Source organism: Pan paniscus, chromosome 21, assembly GCF_029289425.2.
Source record: "Pan paniscus chromosome 21, NHGRI_mPanPan1-v2.0_pri, whole genome shotgun sequence".
Lineage (NCBI taxonomy): Eukaryota > Metazoa > Chordata > Mammalia > Primates > Hominidae > Pan > Pan paniscus.
In genome coordinates, this window is record NC_073270.2 from 15,918,110 (window position 1) to 15,943,569 (window position 25,460).

A 25,460-nucleotide genomic window follows, 5' to 3' on the forward strand; every position below is an offset into this window, starting at 1 on the left:
AAAGAGATGGGAGGCTGGATTTGACCTGCAGGCTATAGTTTGCCTACTTCTGCTGCAAAATCTCATGTGGATATTCACATCTCATGGAATCTAGGAGAAGCCACTACTGTGTTCTCTTGATTTCCCAAGTCCTCACCTGAAAGGTGATGACCTTAAGTCCATCCTTAAGGAAGGACTTATCAAAATTTTTTCCTGGGATACTTCTATCTATACTTTAAGAATTATAGATAAATGGCTTGAGACACTAGGAGAGAGGAGTTAGAAGTTGTCTAAGTGAAATTTCTATAAGATCTATCTGAAAAAATTTACATGAGTTTTGAAAATTACTCTATGTTGTGATCATATTTGTTTCTTGAAGCCTGTGTCTTAAAACCAAAGTCAAAAGAAGATTCACCATATTGCTAAGTAAAGGAAGCCAATTTTAAAAGGCTACATATTGTCTGATACCAACTGCAGTCATGAGCCACTTAATAATAGAGATATGTCCTGAGAAATGCATTGTTAGGCAATTTCGTCATCATGTGAACATCGTAGAGTGATTTATGCAAACCTACATGGTATAGCCTACTACACACCTAGGCTATATTGGTATAGTCTATTGCTCCTAGGCTACAAACTTGTACATGTTACTGTACTGAGTAGTGTAGGCACATACAACACAATGTTAAGGATTTGTGTATCTAAACATGTGTAAACCTAGAAAATATCCAGCAAAAATACAGTATTATAATCTTATAAGACCACCATTGTCATATATGTAGTCTGATGTTGACGGAAGTGGTGTAGTGTGGCACATGACTCTATCTGACACTCTGGAAAAGGGAAAACTATAGGAGACTATATATGTATACATATATATGTAATGTGTGTATACGTATACACACGTGTGTGTACGTATATGTATACACACGTGTGTATACATATATGCATACACATGTGTATACGTATACACACGTGTGTATGTGTATGTGTATACACGTGTGTATGTGTATACACGTGTGTATGTGTATATGTATACACACGTGTGTATACGTATACACATGTGTATACGTATACACACGTGTGTATGTGTATAAGTATACACATATGTGTATACACGTGTGTGTATGTATGCACATATGCGTATACACGTGTGTGCATGTATGCACATATGCGTATACACTGGTGTGCATGTATGCACATATGCGTATACATGGGTGTGCATGTATACACATATGTGTATACACGGGTGTGTATGTATACGCATAGTCTTCTGTATATATACATATATGTGTATATGTATATGCATATAGTCTATATATACACAGATATGTATGTATGTATGTACATATACATAGGAGACTATATATATGCACACATATATGTATACATATAAGCATATATGTGTGTGTACATATATATATGTATATATATGTGTATTTTTCTCATGGAATGCTTCACAAGTTTCCATGTCATCCATGCACAGGGACCATGCTAATATTCTCTGTATCATTCCAATTTTAGTATGTGTGTTGCCAAAGCAAGCACAAGAGACAATAAAAATACCAGAAGTTGCCAGGCATTGGGCAGGGAAAGAGATGGCTGGGTGGAACTAATAGTAGTGAACTATTCTGTATGATACTGTAATGGTGGATACATGTCATTATGCTTTTGACAAAACTCATAGAGCTATGTAACATGAAGAGTGAACCCTAACATAAACTATGGACTTTAGTTAATAATAATATATCAATACTGGTTCAGTAACAAATGTACCACACCAATGCAAGATGCTAATAATACAGGAAACTGAGAAAGAGGGGAGAGGAGTGTATGGGAACTCTCTGTACTTTCAGCTCAATTTTTCTGTAAGCCAAAAACTGCTCAAAAAAATCTATCAATTAAAAAAATACATATATTTATGTGCCTATACATCTACTACTGTGCGTGCAAACAAGCAAAGTTAGCAGGAATAACTGTTGCATTATGTAATCCTTCCTAATATTTTTTGGTGTCTATTTTATTTATTAGTAAAGAATTACCTTGAATATGGTGAGTGTTAGCAATTATGAAGCTATTATTATTTGTTGCTGTATACAACATTGGTTGTATCCCTATGTTACACAAACATGACAGATATTTTAGCTAATTAACCTATAATTGCAGGGTTCCTACCAATGTAGGCAACTGCACTTTAAATACCAATTCACAGTCTGAAGTATTTAGGATCTAATGGCAGAAAAGCTCCATTTTCTGGCTTTCTTTTCATTGTTCCCAGTAGTATTATTTCATGTTTTTATTGGTGGTAGACTTTGATTTTGTATCATTAAAGTTGGATAGAACATATTTTATGGAATTTTACTTGAAAGAGACTATTTGAAGAAAAATAGTCTATACAATTTATGAACATGACTTAGAAATCTTGTATTCATGTGACAGTCTCATTCACATTTAATCTTTAAACTAGACATTCACAACAGAATTTTAGAGCATTCTTGCACACACTGGTGATATATTCTAAAGAAGACAAGACGACCTGGTTCTCCACAATGACGAGTAAGCAGCAATTAACTCTTCTCATTACATAGCTTTATGAGTTTTGCCAAATGCATAATGACATGTATCCACCATTACAGTATCATACAGAATAGTCCACTGCTACAAAAATGTCATGTGCTCCACCTAGCCATCTCTTCCTCTGCCCAACGCCTGGCAACTTCTGATATTTATATGGTCTCTAGTGCTTGCTTTGGCAACACATATACTAAAATTGGAATGATACAGAGAATATTAGCATGTCCCCTGTGCAGGGATGACATGGAAATTTGTGAAGCATTCCATAAAAAATTATATATATATGCATATATGTATATATTCTCTGTAGTTTTTTCTTTTCCAGAGTGTCATATAGAGTCATACACCACAGTTCTATACCCCTGTTGCAGTTACTTTTACAAGACCTTGGAGGATGTGTACTGACCACATGCCCAGATCAGGCTTCAGTTCCCTCAGGTACATTCTAGTCTCATGATGCCATCATTTGCTAGAAAGTGGCACAGAGTATTAAGGGCAGCTCTAGAAGAAAAAGCCTTGGGCCAGAATCCCAAGAAACACTTACAGCATCTATAACTGGAAATATAAGATCATTCAAATACTTTTGAGTTTTAAATGGGCATTTATATCTTCAGAAAACTCTGAGAGGCTTACTTGGGCCACCATTCATAGATCCCCCCTATGGAGAAGGGTTAGGAGCTACATATACTCCAGCCCTCACTCTTGGCTCTTAGATATGTCTTCCTAGAGAGGCCATGCTTTCCTAATCACGTAGAAGCAGCACGGGCTAGGCTAGCATCACCCCTGTTGATGACCCAAGGTATTAGTCTGTTCTCACACTGCTAATAAAGACATACTCAAAACTGGGCAATTTATAATGGACTCACAGTTCCACATGGCTGAGGAGGCCTCACAATCATGGCAGAGGGCAAAGGAGAAGCAAAGGCATGTCTTACATGGCAGCAGGCAAGAGGGTGTGTGCAGGAGAAATCCCCTTTAGAAAACCATCAGATCTCATGAAACTTATTCACTATCATGAAAACAGCATGGGAAAGACCTGTCCCCATGATTCAATTACTTCCCATAGATTCGCTCCTATTACATGTGGGAATTCTGGGGGCTGCAATTCAAGATGAGATTTGGGTGGGAACACAGCCAAACCATATTGCCCAAGGAACACATCAATGATCACTTCTCACACATTTTCACTGGAGCACACAGGCTGAACTCCATGAACTGTGGTGTCTTCATTGGTCAAATGGGGATAAAGGTACTACCACCTTGGAAGCCTCCTGTGAGGATTAACTGATTTAACATGTGAGTGTTCAATAAATATAAGCAGGTCCTATCCTACTCATAGCCTAGAATTTTCACAATGATTAAAGAAGCATGTAAACTGGACCTCATAAGTCCTCAATAGTGGATACCTTTATTGCTGATAAAATTTAATTAGATTTATCTCTCCCACCCTACATCATTCTGGTCCAAAGAGCAGGAACTCTGTAGAACTAAGTTTAGTACCAAAAGAGATCTATTGAAGGTATGCCATATTCTAGGCATTAAAAAATACTACTATTCATTACTTAATCCTTAAAATTTCTCTTTGAGGTTACTATTTTATAGTCTCCATCCAGATGAGAGAATTAAGCAGCTTTAAAATCATGAATTTTAACAGGAAGGACAAGAAGGAAGAGGGAGAAGAAGAAAAAGAGGAGGAAGAAGAGGAAGGGGAAGAGGAATGAAATTAATATGTATTCTTAGAGTAACCTGTGAATCTAAATTAATTTGGTTTATTTGAGTATATACCTAATTTTCGAGTGATTTGTAGGGTTTCAAATGGTGTTAGCAAATTAGTAGATGTTTAATATAAATATCATAATAAAAAAAATTTGTTAAATCATATGGGAATTTTTAAGTGATACTCTATATTGCATTTTATATTAATATTATATTTTTAAAATAAATTTGTAACGTTCAAAAACATGTTTTTCTCTAAACAAACGAAATACAAAGTTAACTTCTTTATAATTCTATACCTATCCTGTGGTTACTATAGATTACCACTGACACAAAAAATTTTTTCCATACTACTATTTAATACAAGAATTGGAACAGACTATTGATCTAGTTTTAACAGATTTAGTGTTGTAGGTATTTTGTTGAAAAATGATTTCCATCGATCAAGAGATTGCTTTTCCCTCAAGGGAAATGAGCCCCTGTCTAAGGTACCAACCTCCTCATAAATATAATTTGTAGGGAGTTCTTATTTCCCCCCACGAGGATGTCATACAGGTTTAAATTACTATTCTTTATCAAAAGAAGATTTCTCACCATTAGTTAAACACAAAACACTCAGAATATGATATCCTGAGTTTTCAAGTGTGGTGACTTTCCAATGTTGGTTTTCTTGTTTGTTTGTTTACACACTTAGGAATTTTAAGAAAAATATAACTACATGAAGACTATTTTTTCACAGTGGGGGTATTATTTTCACAATAAAAATTATCCATATTATTCCATCTCAGAAAATTTGAGAATTACATTTTATAATTTTTATTGTATATCAGTTTTAAAATTCTTGTTAATGGGGGAGAGAGGGGGTTGTGTGTGTATGTTCAATGAATCAGTACAAGCTTCCGATATTATCAGTCTAAGTCTTGGGTGGTGTCTACCTCCTTGCTTCAGAAGAGGCAGCTCTGATGGTCTCCTCAAGTTCCTTGGCCAGACCCGGAAGCCTGGGCAGTGTCACCTTCCTAAATAGGTCTGTTCTCAAGAATTAACTGCTGCTTAGTGTGACAAATAGGAAAACGAAAAAAAGGGGGTGGGGGAGGGCACAGATGAAAATTCTCTACCCCTCTACCTACTCCTTTCACCATCCTCAGGGGCTCCTGATACACCAGCCAATAGATCTACACTATCGTTTCTGATAGTTTTAATAACCCAAATGGGCTGAATTATCTATTCCAAAGATCTGTACAGTAGGGTTTCTCAATTTCTGCACTGTGGACATTTTGGGCTGGACGATTCTTTGGTCTGGAGTAGGGAGGGGCTGGGGTGCTGTCCTGTGCATTGTGGGATGTTTAGCGGCATCTCTGGCCTCTACCCACCAGATGCCATTGGCACCTCCCAACCAAAACTGTGCCCAGATCTTGCCAAATGTCCTCCTGGGGTAGGGGAAAAAATTAATCCCCCTCAACGCATTGAGAGCCACTCCTTATATGGTAATGCATTAGTGAGAGGCAGAAAAAGGGAAAGCCTGGATCAGGAAGGTAAATCCTGTGGTGCAACTGTCTAGTGGGATGCATTTGCATGCTCTGTTTCTATGTTCCTCTGTTATAAGGAATTAAACCTTACAAGAAGAGTATGCAACTAAAATATTAGTACCTAGCTGACAAAGAATTTATAACTCTGAAGTTACACTGTGGTAGACTAGTATTTCCCAGTCTTCCAAGGGGGAACATTAATTAGTTCTCTGAAAACAAAAGCTTCCCTGGTCTCTTTCCTCTGAATGTACACGAACATATTAAAGGTCCTCGAGTATCCAGTGGTAAATAAAAGGCATTTACCATTGTTTAAGGTTAAACAAAGTTCTTTAAGGAAACAAGATTCTTTTCTAATACCCATTCAAACCCTTTTGTTTTCAACAATTTGTAAAGTTGTTGAATACCATATAAACCATTCCCTCAAAATGTAAGGATTTCTAGGTATTCTCTTATCATAGATTTCCACACTAATTTAAAATATTTACACTATCATCTTGTTACTAGAGTCAGATTTAATTGGGACTCAGAATTTTACTTGAGAATAATGTTTTGTGTTTGTAAATGATATAATAATATATATATATTTTTTATTTATTTATTTTTACTATCGGTTCCCATTCAATAGCCATGAGTAGACTTATGGGCTTAGTTAACTCATATGACTCTTAATCAGTGGATCAATTGCCTGCATCAAAATGTGCTTCTGAGTATTTACTTATTTATGTATGTATTTTATTATTATTATCGTTGCTAAATACACCCAGGGAACTCTGCCGATTGCTGAAGGAGCTTTGGAGATATCAATAAAAGAAAATGATCTAGCACAATTGCATGGGCCTGACCAATAAGAACATGCCAATAAGCATTCAGAGCCAAGCTCATCAGCTTGCTAGGGCACTCGGTCTGGAGGCAGTCTGGCCTACACAGAGGCTGATGTCTTAGTGGAAATCAGGCTCAGAGTCAAGTGCAACGCAAAGAGCCAGGGAGAATGTTCTCCTGCAAGTTCATCTTTACATGATAATAACAAGACTTAATTAAAAATCACTGGTATTTTCTCTATTTGTTTCCTAGGCAGAAAGCTCAAATACCAGACTGTCTGGTTCAAAATTGAACACCTGGCAACCCTAATGATTTGGTTTACACAGTGACTTATATTGTGTGGCAGATTCAGAAATGTGGCGTCAGTGGGGGTAGGAGTGGGGGAACACAGACACATTCAGGAGAAAAAGACCTTTACTTTCATCTTTATATGTTTAATTGGGTTAAAAAAATGTTTCTCGGGAAAAGGAAATGTTTTCACCTATTATTCCATTTTATTATAGGCATGTCCATCTCTTTGTCTTATCATGTTTCCGCTTTTTGCTTTCAGTGCCAATTTACATAGCTTTAACAGACTCTGATGTCTACCAGATTTGATTTTGGTGTTCCTGACATAGGGCTCTGTCCTAAGTCTGTGAAACAGCTACCATGTTTCAATCACTGTGGCGATATGAGTGTGTGGTCTGGAGCCAAATGGCTGTTTGAATTACAGCTCTACTATTTCTCAGCTGTGTAGATGAGACACTTAATCTATTTTAGCCTTAATTTACTCAGTCATAAAATGTGGTGGTAGTGATGGTGGTGGTGGGGGGGAAATAATATCTATTTGTGAAAAGTTTAGCCTTGGCACAGTGGCTCATGCCTGTAATCCCAGCACTTTTGGAGGCCAAGCCGGGAGGATTGCTGGAGCCCAGGAGTTCAATACCAGCCTGGGCAAGAGTAAGACTGTCTCTAATTAAAAAAAAAAAAAAAAAGAAAAAAAATTTCTTATGAGAGTGAATGTTCTCACCCCTAATATGTGTGGGTTTCAGGATAAGAGTATAAATGGAGCCTGAACACTCTATCTAAATATTTCAAAATTATGAATTCCCCCAACAAGTTGCTGAATAAACTGTGTGTTGTCTGCCTGCCTTGACAAACATACCTTCAACATTTAAAGGTCTGGGTTTAAATGTAGAATTCTGAGGCTCCTCAGTGTCCCATGTTGGAATGTGGTGGCCTTGGGAAAATGGACCTTAGCTTTAGGCCTGGCCCTCCTCTCTTCCCAAGCTCTTCTTCACACTGCAAGGGCCTCCCAGATGATGCATGAAGATCCTGGCCCCTATATTCAGCTACATCCACATCCCTAGCAAAAGGGAGGCTAAGGCCATTCCTCAGGCCTAGGGCACTGCCCCTGGAGGCAAGACCAGTGGAAGATTCCTCGAAAGGCCCTGGAAGTAGCTTCAAGGCCATTTTGATAGAGAATTCTGGGGGCCTAAAAACCTAGAGCCAAGGGGTGGACCTGGGCTCAGGATAGGCAAGTCCCCTTGATCCAAGGTATCACTGTAGGAGGAAGGGCAGTCAGAGGAGGGCCAGAACTGAGCCTTCTAATGCACAGGGCCCAGAGTGGAGTGAGGAGCAATGCTGGGATTAGACCCAAATCTACTGAATTAGCGAAGTCCAAGCAAAGTACTGCAAACAAGGTCTGGCATATTACAAGCAACTAATAAGTGTTACTTTTATTATTAAGCACCTACTGGATGTCACCTTTTAGCACTGAGGATGTAACAATGAATAGAAAGTGATCACTGCTCCGGGATCTGTCCCTCTAATGTTAGGCATCTGCACCAACAGTTCGGGCTACCTGCTGTGACAGGGATATGGAAGTTTGTTAGGTGGAGAATAAATGGAAACCCCTACCTCCCTGGAAGGTCAAGGGAAGGTCTCACAGAGGAAGCCATGGCTGAGCTGAGATGTGAAGGGTGAATATGAGTTTAGCCATCAGATGACTGGTAAAGGTGGACAGTCCAGTCAAAGACAACAACTTACTGGATACATGGAGGTCAGAAAGAGCATGGCATTTAGAATAACTAGAAAAAAAATGTTGTTTTGTGCAGAGGCAGGGTACTTAGGAGGATGGCAAGTAATGAGGTTGGAGAAATGGGCAAGGAAGAACAAGATCGTGAATGGTGAGAGTCATTTCCTTAGGGAGCTACGGATGTCACAGTGACCTTCCACATAATTCAGCATATCTGCTGCAGAGGTAGCCGAGAAAGCAAGATTAGGACTTCAGCTGGACAATGTTGGCCTGCTGGCTCACAGGGCATGGGGAGCAAGTTCACATAAGGCAGTAGGGAAGAGGAGGAAAACTGCACACATCCAGGGAGATTTGAGTGCCAGAATTCCGGAAGGCTTTCTTCCAGAAGGCCCTCAACCTAACTGCCACGCCTCCTCTCCCACTTTTTTATTTAGCTACCTCTTATAGACTCATCCTTCAGAACTTAGATGAAGCACTACACTTCCTCCAGGAATCCCTTCCTAAATTCTCATTCTAATTCAGAAGACATTCTTTTGTATTTCTGCAGTGTCTCAAAAAGTAGATTGCACGAGACTTATTAATTCATTGGTCAGTTTTCCTAGAAGAGTGGTTTTTAAACTTTATCATGAATTCTCCAATGACTTGGAGGGCTTGTTGAAACACAGATTTCTGAGGCCTATCCTCAGACTTTCTGATTCAGAAGGACTTAGAATTTTCATATCTAACAACTTTTCCGATGAGGCTGATACTGCTAGTTTAGGGACCACACTTTGAGAACCACTGAGGAAAGAAGTTTCACAAGTCAGAGATTTACAGTGGAGGTACCAAGCTTTTCTCAAGTTAGTTTATCAGAAGCACAAACCATCACCCTCTACCAATCATTATAATGAAGACCACTTCATTTCAGTTTATGTACAAAAACTCATCTCCACAGTTATGCCAAGTGTATGAAGACAAAGAAACAATATCAGGAAAAGAGGTTTATTTGATTTTGAATCCTTAGCCCCTTACACAGTGCCTGAAACATATAAGAGGCAGTGAATAAATGCTTATTGAGTGATTACATAAAGAGATGAATGGGAGGCCGAGGTGAGCGGATTACGAGGTCAGGATATCGAGACCATCCTGGCCAACATAGTGAAATCCCAACTCTACTAAAAATACAAAAATTAGCTGGGTGTGATGGTGCCTGCCTGTAAACCCAGCTACCCAGGAGGCTGAGGCACGAGAGTTGCTTGAACCCAGGAGGCGGAGGTTGCAGTGAGCACCACTGCACTCCAGCCTGGTGACAGAGCAAGACTCCGTCTCCAAAAAAAAAAAAAAAAAAAAAAAAACCTGTTCGTATATCTTGGACATTTCAATTTCAGTGTACTCCAGCAGATTTCTGACTGACCACATCTGCATCTCCATGACTGAGGGTTTTCTAGAACTGTGGAAGGTCCCTTTGCACAAGGCAGGCTGAATGTGCTAGGGAATTAATGTTCTCTAAAGCAGTCCTCAGCCTGGGAAATATGGTGAGACTCTGTCTCTACACAAAAATTTTTAAAAATTAGCTGGGCATAGTGGTGCATGCCCATAGTCCCAGGTATTCGGAAGATCACTTGAGCTCAGGAGTTTGAGTTGGAGGCTTTGGTGAGCTACTTTTGGGAGTTGGAGAATAACTACTCCTGCTTAATTGCCCTTCGGTAAAATTTTGAGGCATGTTCTACACAATGTCCCAGAAATGCACAGCAGCATTGAGCTCTAGTTGCCCCAGCAGTCACCTGCCCACCTGCATACTATTTTATTGGCATCTTTCTCTCACTACTTGTGCTCAACATCTTTGCTCAGGGCATGTTTCCAAAGGCATCCAAACTAAAAAGGAGGACAAGGAGCTAAGGATAAAATATAGATAGATAGACAGATAGATAGATAGATAGATAGATAGATAGATAGATAGACAGATAGATAGATAGTCTAGGGAGTATGGCAGAGATTCCAGATAATGCAAATTCAGATGCACCTGTCAAAGTGACAAAAAGAAGATTACAGGCAAAAGTAGCAGCAGCAAAACTGGAGCTGGCTGTGAGTCCCCCATCCTGAGTCCTGCAGTTCATGATCTTCATCCCAGATCCCAGTGTCACAGGATCTCTAGGGTGTTGCTTTTCCAGCCGGAAACCTCTGAGGCTGGTAGCGCCTTTGCCCGAATTTTGCTTGGGCCTGCTGGGCTTGTTCTGCCCACTCGGCCCATCAGGGTGCACTTGGCTCGCGCTACCAGCCCAGATCCCACACCTGCCAAGGGTGAGCTAGGCACGGAGCAGTGAAGGGTATGTGAGGGAGCTCAGGGTCTGGCCACTGTGCACAGCCAGGCTGTGGTGGGCGGGCGGCACTAGGTGCCTGCACAGGCGCCAGCTCTATGCGAGGCTCCAGCTGAACCAGGCATACTGCAAATGGCTTCCGCTGTGGACGTCAGGGAACGTGGTGGCACCCAGAAGCTTGGAGACGTCAGGAACCTCAGAGACCCAAAGAGGGTGTTACAGCCCTAACTCTTGGAGGCCCTAGGTCTGAGCTCCCCAAAGGGCTGCAGCTCTTCTCTCCTTCTCGTCGCTGGCAATGTGGCAAGCGAGGGGTCGTGTTTCAGCCCTGTTTGTGTTACAACTCTTTCAGTCCTGCCATCTGGTGGGTCTGAGTTCTTGTCTGGCATCCAGGAAGAATGAGGTATGTGGACGACTGGAAGGTGACCAAAATGGAGAGGCTCTTCCTTGAGTGACAGAACAGCTCTCAGGAAACCCATAGTGGGTAGCACCTTTCCTCAGGCAGGTCGTCCTGATAAGCGGCTAGCGTTCAGCAGAGAGGGGACCCATACTGGGTAGCTCCTTTCCACAGGCAGGTCATCCCGACTAAGTGGAGGAGACCTGAAATGGATAGCTCATTCCCACAGCTGTTAGTACCGTCTGTGTTAATCTGGCAGAGTTAGCGGTGTTTTTATGGGCTCAGAAGGGAGGAAGTGCATGCTGATTGGTCCATGGGTAGCCATAGGCGGGCCTGGAGGGAGCACCATAAATTCTCTCTGGGCCATGGACTCCACCCAGAAATGGCAGCCTGGCTCCCAGGCTTCAGGCTGTCCCTGGCTTGAAGGTGGGGTTTCACCAGGGACTCGCGCCTTTCTCCCCAGGACCCTTTCTGCCTCCCGCCATCAGCATGCCATCCAGGGCACCCAGGCTGTTCGTGCCCAGGCCCGCACCGAGCTGACCGCCCCCGCTGGCCTCCCTCCCACACTCGTGAGTACCCAAAGTCCGGAGGGGTTGAGGCGTCAGGGGGCTGTCATTTCAGCGCTGCCTCAAGTGTGCACACACGCGGCCAGGTGGCAGGAGTGCCTGGGCTTAGCCACAACTTTGCTCTGAAATCAGAGTGGGCACTGGGAGTGAGGAGAGGCCGGAGGGCGGGAGCAGGCACTTCTAGCCTGCAGCGACAGGTGGGCTTCCCAGGCCCCCAGGAGTACAGGGATTCCTGGGTCCGGAGCTGTGGCTGGGCGACTGCAGCTCCACCCGGGAACTCAGGGCTCCCGCCCCGCCAACTTGGTAGGGAGTGGGCCTCTGGCCTGCTCCTGGCCCCCGTCGGCTCCGCACGCTGCCCTGGCGCGCCTACCGCTCTGCACCTGGCGTCGTCTTTGCAGCGGACGCTCCAGATGGGCCACTGCTGCCATTACCAGGTGGCTGCAGCTGGAGGTAATTCTGCAGGCAAATTGCCCAACAGAGTAGGATGGGGGATTCACGGAGCTGAGAGCCAAGACATCACTTTGAGACTCAAATCCACACTTCACCCTGAACTATCCAGGACACTCAGAGCTGCCCACATTTGCTCAATAATTGGTCAATTTTTGACCGTCACTCTAACCGGAAATGCACATTTAAAAACTGTACCTTCAGCAGCTGCTGTGGAAAGCAATTTGACAGATCCTCAAAAAGTTAAACAAAGAATTGCTACATGATCTACCAATTTCACTTTTTGGCATATACCTAAAAGAATTTAAAACAGGGACCCAAATAGATACTTGTACACCAATGTTCATAGCAGCATTATTCACTATAGCCAAAAGGTGGAAACACCCCAAATGTCCATCAACAGATGAATGGATAAGCGAAATGTAGTATATCCATAAGACAGAACATCATTCAGTTTAAAAAGGAATGAAATTCTGTTATATGCCATGGATGAACCTTGAAATATGCTAAGTGCAATAACCCAGACACAAAAGGGCAAATGTTGTATGATTCCACTTATACGAGGTAACCAGAATAGGCAAATTCATAGAGACAAAAAGTAGATTACGGGTTTCCAGGAGCTGGGACAGGGGAGGATGGGGCGTTATTGTTTAATAGGTACAGAGTTTCAGTACGGGGGATGAAAATGTTCTGGAAATGATAGTGGTGATGGTTGCACAAAACCGTGGATGTAATTAACACCACTGAATGGTATGCTTAAAAATGGCTACAGTGATAAATTACATTATGTATATTTTACCACAATTAAAAATGCATGTCTTCATACTAAAACAGGTATCTTAAAATGTTTACCTCTGCTGCCAAAGATGGGGAATGAAAAATCAGTCTCTTGCTATCCTTTCCCTTGGTGAGCTTTCAGCTGCCACACTTTCTCATTCTCTTCCCTCAAGCTGGGCCAGATCACATGGGCAGGCAGAGGAAGGAAGACTTGATAAAAGGTGTAATTTTGTCCTGCTGCTGCTTGTCCCAGTATATGCTTTGTCCATTTTATCTGCTTATGACCCAGTTATTTGCTTTTTTTCTTTATACACTTGAGGTAACCTTGGAAATGGGCTCTAAAATCTGAACTGAAATGAAATGATCTTCAGGTACCCCCAGTGGTGTGATGGTTTGTGCTTCTAATAAAATAAGCTAAGCACGCATCCACTATAACTCTATAACTTGTGAAATCTGTAGCTTCAGAATCATCATTCATCATTTTTGTCTTCCAAGACACTAATGGAAATTAAAATAAACAAACCTGTCCATGTTAGAAAGAGAAAAGATCCTCTACAGTGACAAGTTTCACACAAATTGCAATATGCATAAAATATCCACCAGGTTTTAAAACAGGCCATCCATTAAGGGTTCAACAGACACAAGGGAGTATTGCAGTTAAAAGGTGGGTAGGGTGTTGTTTAACCAACGTTTTATTAATGAATGAGAGTTCAGACGGCAAATGATAGTCTAACAACATCAGTGTATATTTGTGAAGATTAAATAAGACTCATGTTTCCCCCATTTGGAGGTTTGCAAACGAAATCTGGCACAAAATATACAGGAAGATAAACTCGAGAGGAACGTAGCCTGTCACAGTGATTGATGGGGCTGCTTTTCACCCAACAGTGTTTGAAAATGTAGATATCCTTAAATAAATGACGCCAAGTGAGCCATGCCAGCCTAGGGAATTAAGAAGACATTATTGCATTTTGCAGAAACAACATAAAGCACTGCTACCAAATTTGATGGTTGGAATTCTATATACTTTCCATGATACCTCACGATGTATATGCTGTACAAGAGTGTATGGTATCATTTTTAGTAATGAGGTTACCAAGGTGTTCCAAGGTGAGGCAAATAACTTTCTCTGCTGTGTTCCTGGAGGTGAATTTTAAGACTGCAAAATCAGCAGTATCATTTTCTGGAACACTTTAGGAATTCACCTCCACAACTTTCCTTTCCCCCAGCCCCCTCAGTTTAGGGTACTTTGAAGAGGGACTCAACATATAGTTGCCAAAATTGGGGGTGAGGGGATTTATAATCGAAAGTACAAAGTTTAGAAGTGATTTATTAGCAAGACAGAAAAGTATTCTCAAATGGATGTAAATTGTGAAGCATTTTTTTGGTCAAAATCAGCAAGTTATAGCATTCAATTTGTTTGCCTATGATATATTTTGAGTTAAAAAAATAAATACTCATATTTATAGGCACATAATTAATGAAAAGAGCATAGTATTCTGCATGGTATTTTATCACCTGTTTCTTTCACTTAACAGGAATTAGTAATATACTTTGATGCTAACAAAATATTTTTATAATATATTTAGTAGTTGAAAACAATGCTCTGCCGTCAATCTACTTTAATTCATTGTTGGACATTTAACCTGGCCCTCCCATTTATACAAATAGCACTACTGAGACCATCATTAGAGCCAGATCTTGTTGTATATCTTTAATTGTTTAATTAGAGCAAATGTCTAGAAGTAGAATTGCTGGATTCATGTGTCAGTAAAAATTTTAGGTCTTTCGATATGCATTCATGCTTACATCAGCAGGATTCAAGAAGCCCATTTTCTCACTCTTTTACCACCACTGAATATTATTTAAAAAGTGGTACCAAGGCAGGGTGTCTTGGCTCAAACTTGTAATCCAAGCACTTTGGGTGGCTGAGGCTGGAGGATTGCTTAAGCCCAGGAGTTCCAGACCAGCCTGGGCAACATAGTGAGTCCCCATGTCTACAAAAAGTAATAAATGAATAAATAAATAACCGGATGTGGTGGCATGCACCAGTATTCCTAGCTACTCAGGAGGTTGAGGTGGGAAGATCACTTTTGCCTGGGAGGTCAAGGTTGCAGTGAGCCTTGATCACAACACTGCACTGAAGCCTGGGCAACAGAGTGAGACCTTGTCTCCAAAAAAATAAGTAAAATAAAATAAAATAATAAAATAAAATGTAGGTTAAAAATTGTAGTCAAATTTGGGTATGCAAGAAATATTTTTACTTCTTTATTTTCTTTAAGTGAAATTTGATCTTATCTCAAGCCAGCAACTCACCCTTTCCCCACCCATCTGCACTGTCAGGAAAAGCAATCAGTGCCAGTCTTTATGGAACCTCCTGTCCCTTGCTATGGTCACTGAGGCTCCTACTCGATACCTAGAAAATGGGCAAAGATTTATTACATCATGGAGGCTGCTGTGTCAGACCTCACAGCCCCAGGAAAATGTGGGCAGTTCATTCCAACGGACAACAGGATCTTTAACTAGACAGAGGGACCCTGTTCTTTGTTTTTCTCTCCCCAACCTGGGGCCTACCAGGAAATCCTAGGGACCTTCATCCTCTTCTCCTTTCCTAGCCATGGGTATTTGCCTCTCTGGCACTGCCAGCCCTGCTCCCCCTTTTTTTTTTCCTAGTATCATTTCTTTTAGGAGATCTGGTGTCAGTGAAAACAAAAGCCAGGCATGCCAGCTGTCTGTAGGCAACATCCAAGTCCAAGGGAAGGGGAATGGGGGGAGGATGGTCTGCCTACTTGAAACAGAGGAGCCAGAAATGAAGGGAAATAAAGCACAAATAAATACTTCAATTAAGTATTTTGACCTATGTGTATGAGTTTGTCTGTGTATTTATAATTAGTCAATTTATCAGTCTCTCTAGTTAGTTCTAATAGATTTCTTTTTCATTAGAACTTGCTTCTCAAAAATTATCACATTAATACTCTTTTTTCGTGTTTAAATGCAATCCATCTTCCTGGATTGGTGCTATCTCTGGAAAGAACACTTGTAGAACTTGGATGATAATGTTTTTATATGACCAGTCGATAATCCAGAATTGCAGTACATTACGATGACCATCTATGTCCCTTTTGTCTTCACTGGTGGTTCTCAAAGTGTAGTTCCCAGATCAGTATAAGCAGCATCACCTGGGAACTTGCTAGACAAATTATTGGTCACAACTCCGGACCTACTGACTCAGAAACTCTGGTATCCCCCTTCCCCCCACCAATCAGTATTTTAACAAGCCCTTCAGCTGATTTCAGTACATACTAAAGTTTGAGAACTGCTGCTCTACATCATAATCAATCATAATCAGGCACTCATCTTGCTCATGGGTACTTTAGGGTTTCCAAACCCTTTAGATGATTCCAAATCACCACCGTGATTTTTAGGAGTAAGGTTAATGCAACAATACACTAAAGTCAGTGTTTAACTGCACAAAAACTCACCATCATCTTTCTGTACCCAAAGTTGTGTCTTTAGAAAACCATTTCTTTAATTGGCAGGCAACTCCAGAATTGATCATGTAGGAAAGCAAAATTCATTAGCACGAACTGTACAAAAGTTTGCACATCAACAAGCCAAAGCTTCTCTTCTTTTTATAAAGATTTAGTTACAAAGATAATTATAAAGATAATTATGAAATAATTATGATTTATATGTTACATAAATAATGTAATTAATATTTATAATTGATAATTATAAAATAATCTTTATGTGTTCTTTTAGAACTATAAAAATTATATATTTTTAATAAGTTTTTTATTAAAAATTGGTCTTTTTATGAGACTAATTACAAAGATTAAAGTCTCCTGCTTGCTTATCTGTGGTTTGAGTAGCTCCAGTAGCTCGATGGGTTAGTGTGCAGTGGTACTTATGCGGTGGCACTTTCATGACATGTGGTTTGCCCTCTGAAGCTTTGTGATCTTTTACTGCATTCCAATACTAGAAATAACATCTTTACATTTTTACTCTAAGTCAGTTGCCGCCTTGGGAAATCAACTTGTTTTTAGGTGCTTGGTTCCCTAAGAGGGATATGAGGAGAGTGGATAATTTTAGTAGTTATTAATGAGAAATCCTCAAAAGCCATACTTTTCTAAATTCTTGTTTTTGAAACATTTCTGGCGCAATAATACAGGTTGAGAATTAAAAACAAGTTTTCTCATTTGGCATGTTTAAGTGAAGTCACTCGCCCAGAGCAGGTACTGCTGTTTATGGCCTCGCCTGAATGTTTGTGGTACAACTCTTTAGGATGATGCTTCTGCCAGGACTGTCACATGTACATGATTTCAAATGTGCTGGCATTTTAGTCAGTGTATTGGAGATAGAGTCTTAAAGCGGCTGGAAGAGAACAATCTTCCTTACTTTGATTACTTTCTCCCTCTTTAACACTACCTCATGCCTTTACTTTTAACTATTTTAACTTTAACTCTTTTTTTTTTTGAACCAGACTTGATGACAATCCAGGTTGCAAATTTTAGTTTTACCATGTATTAGCTGTATGAACATGTTAGTTTCCTCATCTATAAAATGGAAATTTTAATCTATACCTCACAAAACAATCAAGAGTAAATGAATTACAATTAGACAGGAGGACTAAGGGCTACTGTTCTATAGCACAGTATGAGAGTATAGTAAATAATAATTTATTGTATATTTCACAATAGCCAGAAGAGAGAATTTTGGATGTTCTCACTACAAAAAAATGAGAAATGCTTGAGGCAATGGATATGCCAGTTACCCTGATTTGATTATTATACACTGTATACATGTATCAGAATATCATATGTATTACATAAATATGTACAATTGTGTCAATTAGAAATTGTAAAAAGGGTAATAAATGAGATAATGTATTTAATGTGCTTAGAATATATGCCACCTAGCTAATAACATTATTAGCACATAAGAAATAATCATATAGTTCTTTTACATCATTTCTTAATTCTTTGGTATGATCGAAAATAGAAATTATAAGATTTCAAACTGCATTTATATCTATGGATAATTTTTACTTCAAAACTAGGTTATGTACATGATTAACTTTTATTTCCAACCATTTGAAGAAAAGAATATGGAGTAAAATCTTATTTATAAAGGAGGAAATGAGGTCTTCTGGTTGTAAATGACGTTTTATTTACAACCTGGGGACAGCTTCCAATTTATTCAGCAAGGAATTCTTTCCAAAAGTTTTTTGATGTGAGCAGTGTATTTATCTTGTGCTCTGTTTCTGGCCCCTGTTATTGGTTGTGGCCAAGAAATTATAAAATATGGGATGAATCTATCAGGAACTTTGTGAGTGTGAATGGCCAGAGGCCACCTGTCCATGTGTGTGACTCTGCTATGGCTGATTCAACAATGCAGCAAACCCCAGGAGTTTCAGTAGTTCCACACCCTCCACTTGTTATTAAGGGGTCAACGTTCAATGTGCTCATGAGGACGAGGTCAGGCCTGGCCCAACCTGGAGGCCCGGTGATGGTCCCTAGTTGGATGATCTGAAGACATCTTTTGATGCAGTTTGGGTTGAGGAAGGCAAGAGATGTATTGATGCTATCATAGGAGTGAATCAGGTGAGGTAAAGGCAAGGAAACATGATATGAAGTAGAACTGGATTCATTATAATATATGTGTGATTCAGTCACACAAATATACAGGCAAAGAATGTCAAGTGTTAATCAAATAGGTCAACTAATAATTGAGGGCCAGGCAAAGGCAAGCCACTGTCAGGGCAAAGAAGTGATACTTTTATCTCACCCCTTATAGAGTCCATGGCTGACACCCCTGTAACAAAGGACCTAACAGGAGAAAAGCATAACAAATTTATTTAATAAAGTTTTATGTGATCTGAGAGCTTTCAGACACAAAGAACCAAAGACCCAGGGAAAACTGTGTTTTTTTAATGCTTAGGACTGACGAAGAAAGGACAGTCACACAGAAATGTGATTGGACAAAAAGGGTATAATTTGATGTTAATGAAGTGTAGGAGAGAACCTAGCAAAGCCTGTTTGTTCACATTCTTCTTGGCCTCTCTGTGTAGCATTCCTTTGCCCTGGTTATGGGGCAAGACACCTGGCACAAGAAGCTTATGACCTGATCTTAGGGGAGGTAGGTCAGAGAGTAACCTTTTCTAGGTTTTATGGCTTTCTTTGGGGAAGAGGTGTTGTAGTTTCTATGACACACCTTGGTGGAGAAAGGGAATGGGAGAAAGGAGGGCAAAGGAAGGTTGGAGAGACCTTGCTTTTGAAGCCCTTCCAGTTTCCTTTACTTCAAAGTATTCTGCATGGCCAGGTGCCATACTTCATGGTATTGTTCAATGAGCCCTGACATCACTTAACAAACCACAGTGGCAGATTTCAAGGGATGTTGTCAGGGAGAGTGGGAGAGGAGAGTGTGATAGACAACTAAACAGAAAGCAACTCTACAGCTTGCTAAGGGAAGAAGAGAGGGAAGCATTAAATGAGAAATCAACTGGAGACAGCAGGTACTTGTGGAGACAGCAGATACTTTTAGAGACAGCAGATATTTATAGCTGGCGTCCTACACCAGGGTTTACTTTCATCATCCTTAGTTTTGTTTTCAAAACTAAGGGTCATTTTTTTCAACACAATATCATTATCAGAACCTAGTTGTTGTAAAGTTTTGGATGCTCCCAAAGTTTCTGGAGAGGTAGGTGTCTGAGTCCTTGCTTCCTTCCACACCTTCCACTTGTTATTAAGGGGTCAACGTTCAATTATTTAGTGGCATTTATTACCCCAAGATTTCTATAAGTGTCCTCTTGGATGTGAAGCATTGTTCATATATGAGGGGAAAAGCAGGTCTTTTTGCTGGGAACCATATAGAGGTGATCTCATAGCTTTGAAGTACCTTAATTGGCTAACACGGTGACACCCTGTCTCTACTAAAAATACAAAAAATTAGCCAGGTGTGGTGGCACGTGCCTGTAGTCCCAGCTACTAGGGAGGCTGAGGCAGGAGAATGGTGAGAACCCAGGAGGCGCAGCTTGCAGTGAGCCGAGATCGCGCCACTGCACTCCAGCCTGGGCGACAGAGCGAGATTCCGTCTCAGGAAAAAAAAAAAAAAAGTACCTTAATGCAGCCCCTCTCAATAGTGTATTTGGCTGGGTCCACTCCTTCCTTTTACTTCCCAGATTTAGCTTAATTATGGTGACAATGGTTTACTCTCTCTCCATTCCCCACCCTGTTTCCTAATGTTCTTTAGCCAAGGGCTTTGTAGAAGGACTATGTTTCTACCAGTGGTATGTCACTGAAGTGGGCTATTGAGGTGACCAATTAGGACAAAGGTGAGGAGGTGTCTTCAGGGGGGTCTTTATCTCATGTTTCATTCCCCTGTATGGATTGCTGCTTCCTCTACCTTTTTGGATTGCCAATTCCCCATGTCTACTTTTCTTCTATGGGTTTAACATAGTGTTTTCTCTGACCCTATGGGAACATTGTTCAGCAGATGGCTTTATATAAAGTTATTTTGTTTGCTATTAAGCATCTTAGCTATGCTCAATGTTTTGGGGCTGAATTGTTCATTGTGGCAATTTTTAATATTTGTAATATATTTAAGTAACTCTAGAGTCTGCTTGGCTTTTAACATTCTCATTCAATTTTGAGGGTCAGGTCTTGATCTGAACTATGTGTTTATGGCCTTTTCTCAACTCCTTGTATAGAGATAGTTTTCCAGAAGTATTAATGATTGATTGAAGCAGATAAAATCTTTTATGTTTTCATTCTTTTGGAACTCACTTTTTGGTGGAAATACTTGCAATTCAACTAATTTACTGGTATGACTTGTTATATGGATTCTTGACATGATGATTGGTTTTTATAAATTTGAACTGTATTTACTCACTTCCATGAATTGCGCAGTTATGAAAATTTGAATCTGCTAGTTTCTGATCTCCATTTGTGGAAGAAAAAGCCAATAAATGGGAAAGTTATTTTAATTCTGTAATGCTACATCTAGAAAGGGTGTGACAAATTTTTGTTTGTAATACAGTTCCCAGTCATTGGAAGGGGACATCTCTTGGTCTGAGTAATAGTCTTCATAATATTAACGCCTGCTCAATATTGAGCAAAACTTCAATTGCCCACTTCTGGCCATATATCCAACTTTAGAAAGTCATGTACTTCTAGATTTTATAGAAGAATACTACTTCTAGATTTTGATTTTTTTAAATTAATTTCTCTCTCTCTCTCTCTTACTTTTTTGAGACAGGGACTCACTCTGTCACCCAGGATGAAGTACAGTGGCATGATCATGGCTTACTGAAGCCTCAAGTTATCCTCCCACCTCAGTCTCCTGAGTAGCTGGGACCACAGGCATGTACCAACACACCCATCACATCCATCTAATTTTTTAAACATTTTTTGTAGTGATGGGATCTCCCTGTGTTGCCCAGGCTGGTCTCAAGCTCCTGGGCTCAAGTGATCCTCCTGCCTCGGCCTCCCAAAGTGCTGGGATTACAGGCGTGAGCCACCACACCCAAACTGAATTTTTTAATTTATATTTTTCAGATTTGTTACTGTAACCTTCTTGCCATTGAGTACTTCATTTCTCCATCATTGTTTCTTGGAGTTTTAATATTGAAATGCTTCATTATATTGTTTAATAATGCAGAATGTTTGAATTTAACATAGAGATTTTTAGGCCCATAGGCTGAAATAAGTCATCAAAAGATGGAAAAACATATGGTGATGAGGCATGTCATACATGCCAAGCAGGATTGGAGGAAGCTGGAGAACTTGAAGCCATTCAGGGACAAGAAGATTAGCGAGAGGATTTCAAAGAAGTTTGGAGCCCCAAGTCATAAGAAATAGACACATGATTCCTTATCTCAGACTCTACTAGTGAAAGAAAAAATAAAAAACAAGCTCTCTTTCCTAGGGATATAAATTATCCTATGACAAATAGAAAGTGAAATTCTGTGGGTTATTTTCATAACAGACCTTCCAGAGAATTTGCTGATGACTGGAAAAGGGGAAAATGCAGGAAAAAAAGGGTATAAATCCCAAGAGTTTCTAAAGTAGCCAAAAAAGGCAGGAAAATGTCTAATCTTATTGTGCAAAAGGGAGGTGGAATCTGTGTGGAAGAAACAGTAATATAAAAATAATGGTGCATGTTCTCATCTGTGTAATGCTCAATCATTTCCAGTATGCCCTCACCTGGCCACCTGTAGGAGTATAGCATCCTACAGCAGAATGGGACGTGTGTTCAGCTGAGGCCTGACTCTCGCCCCTTATAGTTTATGACAAGAGTATTGGGGCCAAGCAGGGAAGAAACATCTCATTCTAGGGCCCACAGTGAATTATGGCCACTGCCGGGACAGAGCCAGAATCATCTCAGGATAGGTATCTTTTACCCACAGATTTCTGCCTCAGAATTGTGGATGAACTTGAAGGTCCCTGTCTTAGCACCTGAAATTCCGTCAGCAGAAGCTCAGCATGCCATAGTTTGCATAGAACAGAAGCAGGAAATCTTAATGATGAACTCTACTTACATCCCTTTAATGGGATCATGGAACTGGTAGGCAAGAAGCCTAGATCGTATCTTGCAAATTTAGAGCCAAATCTTACTGAAAGGAATGAGGGAATATAGATGAGTAGTGACTACTTTATTTTTCTACAACATTGTTTCCTTTTTGAGTCCTGATTCTGCTGACATGGCACGGAACTTTAAGCTCAATGGTTTAGGTGTTTCTTTCCCTTCCTGGGGTTGTATCAACATTCCTGGAAGTTTGTGTGGAACTAGGCATGGGTGAAAGGGACCCAGCTGTTCCTTGAACCTAAGTCTACTTTGCTGTGTCCTTCATTCCTATCTATGTGGCCTCTCAGGTCTAGCAAACCTCCTGCTGCTTTGGTGGCTTGCTTAGGGCATAGTAAGCCTCTAGGACTCCATGTTTCTATGACCAGGCAGTGGACTGAATTTGTTCCACAGACGCATTTTATTTAGCCCACAAAGTTTTAAGAATCTGGAAATTTTATTTGAATAATGTAGTTTTCAGATTTCTCTTGAAAAATGGGAAATACTGTAACTCAGTGCCTGCATTCTTGCATAGGAGCAGCCAGCTGGCTGGGGCTGTGCCTTTGCATGGGGCATTGCTGTGCCTTTGCATGGGGCATTGGCTCTCCAGGCACACACAGACCCCTCCAGTGTCCATTGGATTCCACCTAGCTTCCTTCACCCACTTGAGTTTTTTGCATGATGCCTCCACGCTGCACACCCACATTCTCTCTCTGGAGTTTGTCTCCTTCTGAGTGGCTTCTTTTGAAAGATTGTCTTGGGCCCTGTACTCCTGGGCCTTCAGATCTTCCTTTACTTATCGCCTCTTCCCTTTTCTCTTTCCCCCAGTCAAAAAGAAGCTTTTGCAGTCTGGGCATGGTGGAGAGGAGCTCTTTTCATTCACTATGCTTCTCTCTAACACTTTGTCTGTACCCCTGATTATGGCCTCCACTTCAGATGCCAGTCACACATCCAGGCTTCCCGTATTTCTGACCAACCAGCTGATCAGAGGTTCCCACGACACTCTCCTCGGGTTTGATATTTTATTAGAATGGATCACAGAACTCAGGAAGACACTTTACTTAATATGACCAATTTCTTACAAAGGACACAATTCAAGAATGGCCAGACAGAAGAGATGCATGGGGCAGAAAGAGGCATGAAGCTTCCAAACCTTCTCTGGGAGTGCCACACTCCTTGTACCTGCATGTGCTCAGCACCCCTGAAACTCTCTGCACTCCATTGTGTAGGGTTTTTATGGAGGTGTCATTAAATAGGCATGATTGATTAAGTCATTGGCCTTTGGTGATTGAATTCAATCTACAGCCTATCTCCCCTCCATGGAGGTTGGAAGGTGGGGCTGAAAGTGCCAACCCTCTCATCACATGGTTGGATCCTCTGGCAACCAGATCTCATCCTGAAGCTATTTAGGGGCCCATCAAGAGTAATCCTATTAGCATAATCTCAGGTGTGGTTAAAGAGCCTTATTATGAATAACCAAAGAGGTTCTTCTTACTCCTATCACTCAGGAGCTTACAAGAGTTTTGGGAGCTCTGTGCCAGGAACTGGGGACTGAATATATATTTGTTATATCACACTATCAGTTTTGAAATTCAAAATGGCACAATCAAGATTATTCCTGTTTTCTCCCTTAACACACTCCTTCTCTGAGTCAATGAGTACATCTGTGCGGAGTGTCTCCCGTTTGCCCTCCAGACCCACTCTTCCCATCTTTCCCATTCTCTCTGCCTGGAGAGCTGATCTGTATGGACTGTCTCAATGGACTTCTCTGCCTTCTGGCTTCTTTTTGGGTTTGGTCAATGGGCAGCTCTCCCAGGCAGTCTAAGGTAAAGAGGAGAGTAAAGGTGAGGTGTTTGCTTTTTGTGATTGTCTACATGTGCTGGGAACTACACTTTCTTTTCAAGCCTTTTGGCTTGAAAATGTTAACAGTGCCTGCTTGCTAACTTCAGGGAATGTTACTAGCTCTGGGGTTGCTAAAGCCTTCCCACATCTTTGTAAATAGTCTCTATTAAACACTCAAATTACTCTGTTTGAAAGTGCCATTTGTTTCCTCTTGGGACTCTCACAGATAAAACGTTACGTGCAGTTGTTTATCCATAGAAATATTTAATAATATTTATACAGATTTTAAGTTTTATCTAAAAATACATTCAATGTTAAAATGCAGCATCTGAACCTTATGTCAATGTAAGAGTTTTCTACAAAACAGTCATATGTGGTTCAAAACACAAGAGGCTGAATTGAAGCTTTTTAACTCCTACATCACAACCTTTTAACACAAGAAATCCTGAGTGCACCAGTTTCTAAGAGAACCTAACAGTACTAAAGATGATCTAGAAAAAGAAAAGAAAAGAAAAGAAATGGGGATGAATTGTCTGAGGAAGAATTGTCAGTAACAAGTTCATCATGGCCGTCACCATGCAGAAGACCCTAATCAGAAAACACAGCTTCACGCAGCTAAGTTTTTAATGCTCTTCTAAATAATGTCTGAGGTTAGAATGTCAGCTTGCGAATCCCAAACATCCAGTAAAATGGGACACCTTTGCCACCTCTGTGAGAGTGTCCTGACCTTGTCTGTGTTTTTCTCCCCTTTCAGTTCACTCAGCAACACAAGGAGGTGAGTAAAGGATTTGGCAGCACATTTGAGGCCCAGGGGAGAAAGAGTGCTTGCAGGCATGTCTCCACGTTGCGCAGAAAACATGATGTTTAGCTGTTGAAACTATTGTGAAACTTGGCTTTCTTCCTTAGTTTGCCTTTTTAATAAATTCCTAAATCATGATTTGATTC

General features: G+C 40.6%; 1 protein-coding gene and 2 non-coding genes across 10 annotated transcripts in view; 2 read left to right on the forward strand and 1 right to left on the reverse strand.

The window, feature by feature from the left end:
* The window catches only part of MACROD2 (mono-ADP ribosylhydrolase 2), a 2,054,393-nt gene that overhangs the window by 1,023,384 nt on the left and 1,005,549 nt on the right, over nt 1–25,460 (forward strand). The window lies entirely within an intron of this gene.
* On the reverse strand, nt 1,421–1,527 carry LOC112438066 (U6 spliceosomal RNA). Its single transcript, XR_003026563.1, has one exon. It is a non-coding gene; the product is annotated as a U6 spliceosomal RNA (small nuclear RNA).
* On the forward strand, nt 2,720–2,826 carry LOC112438063 (U6 spliceosomal RNA). Its single transcript, XR_003026560.1, has one exon. It is a non-coding gene; the product is annotated as a U6 spliceosomal RNA (small nuclear RNA).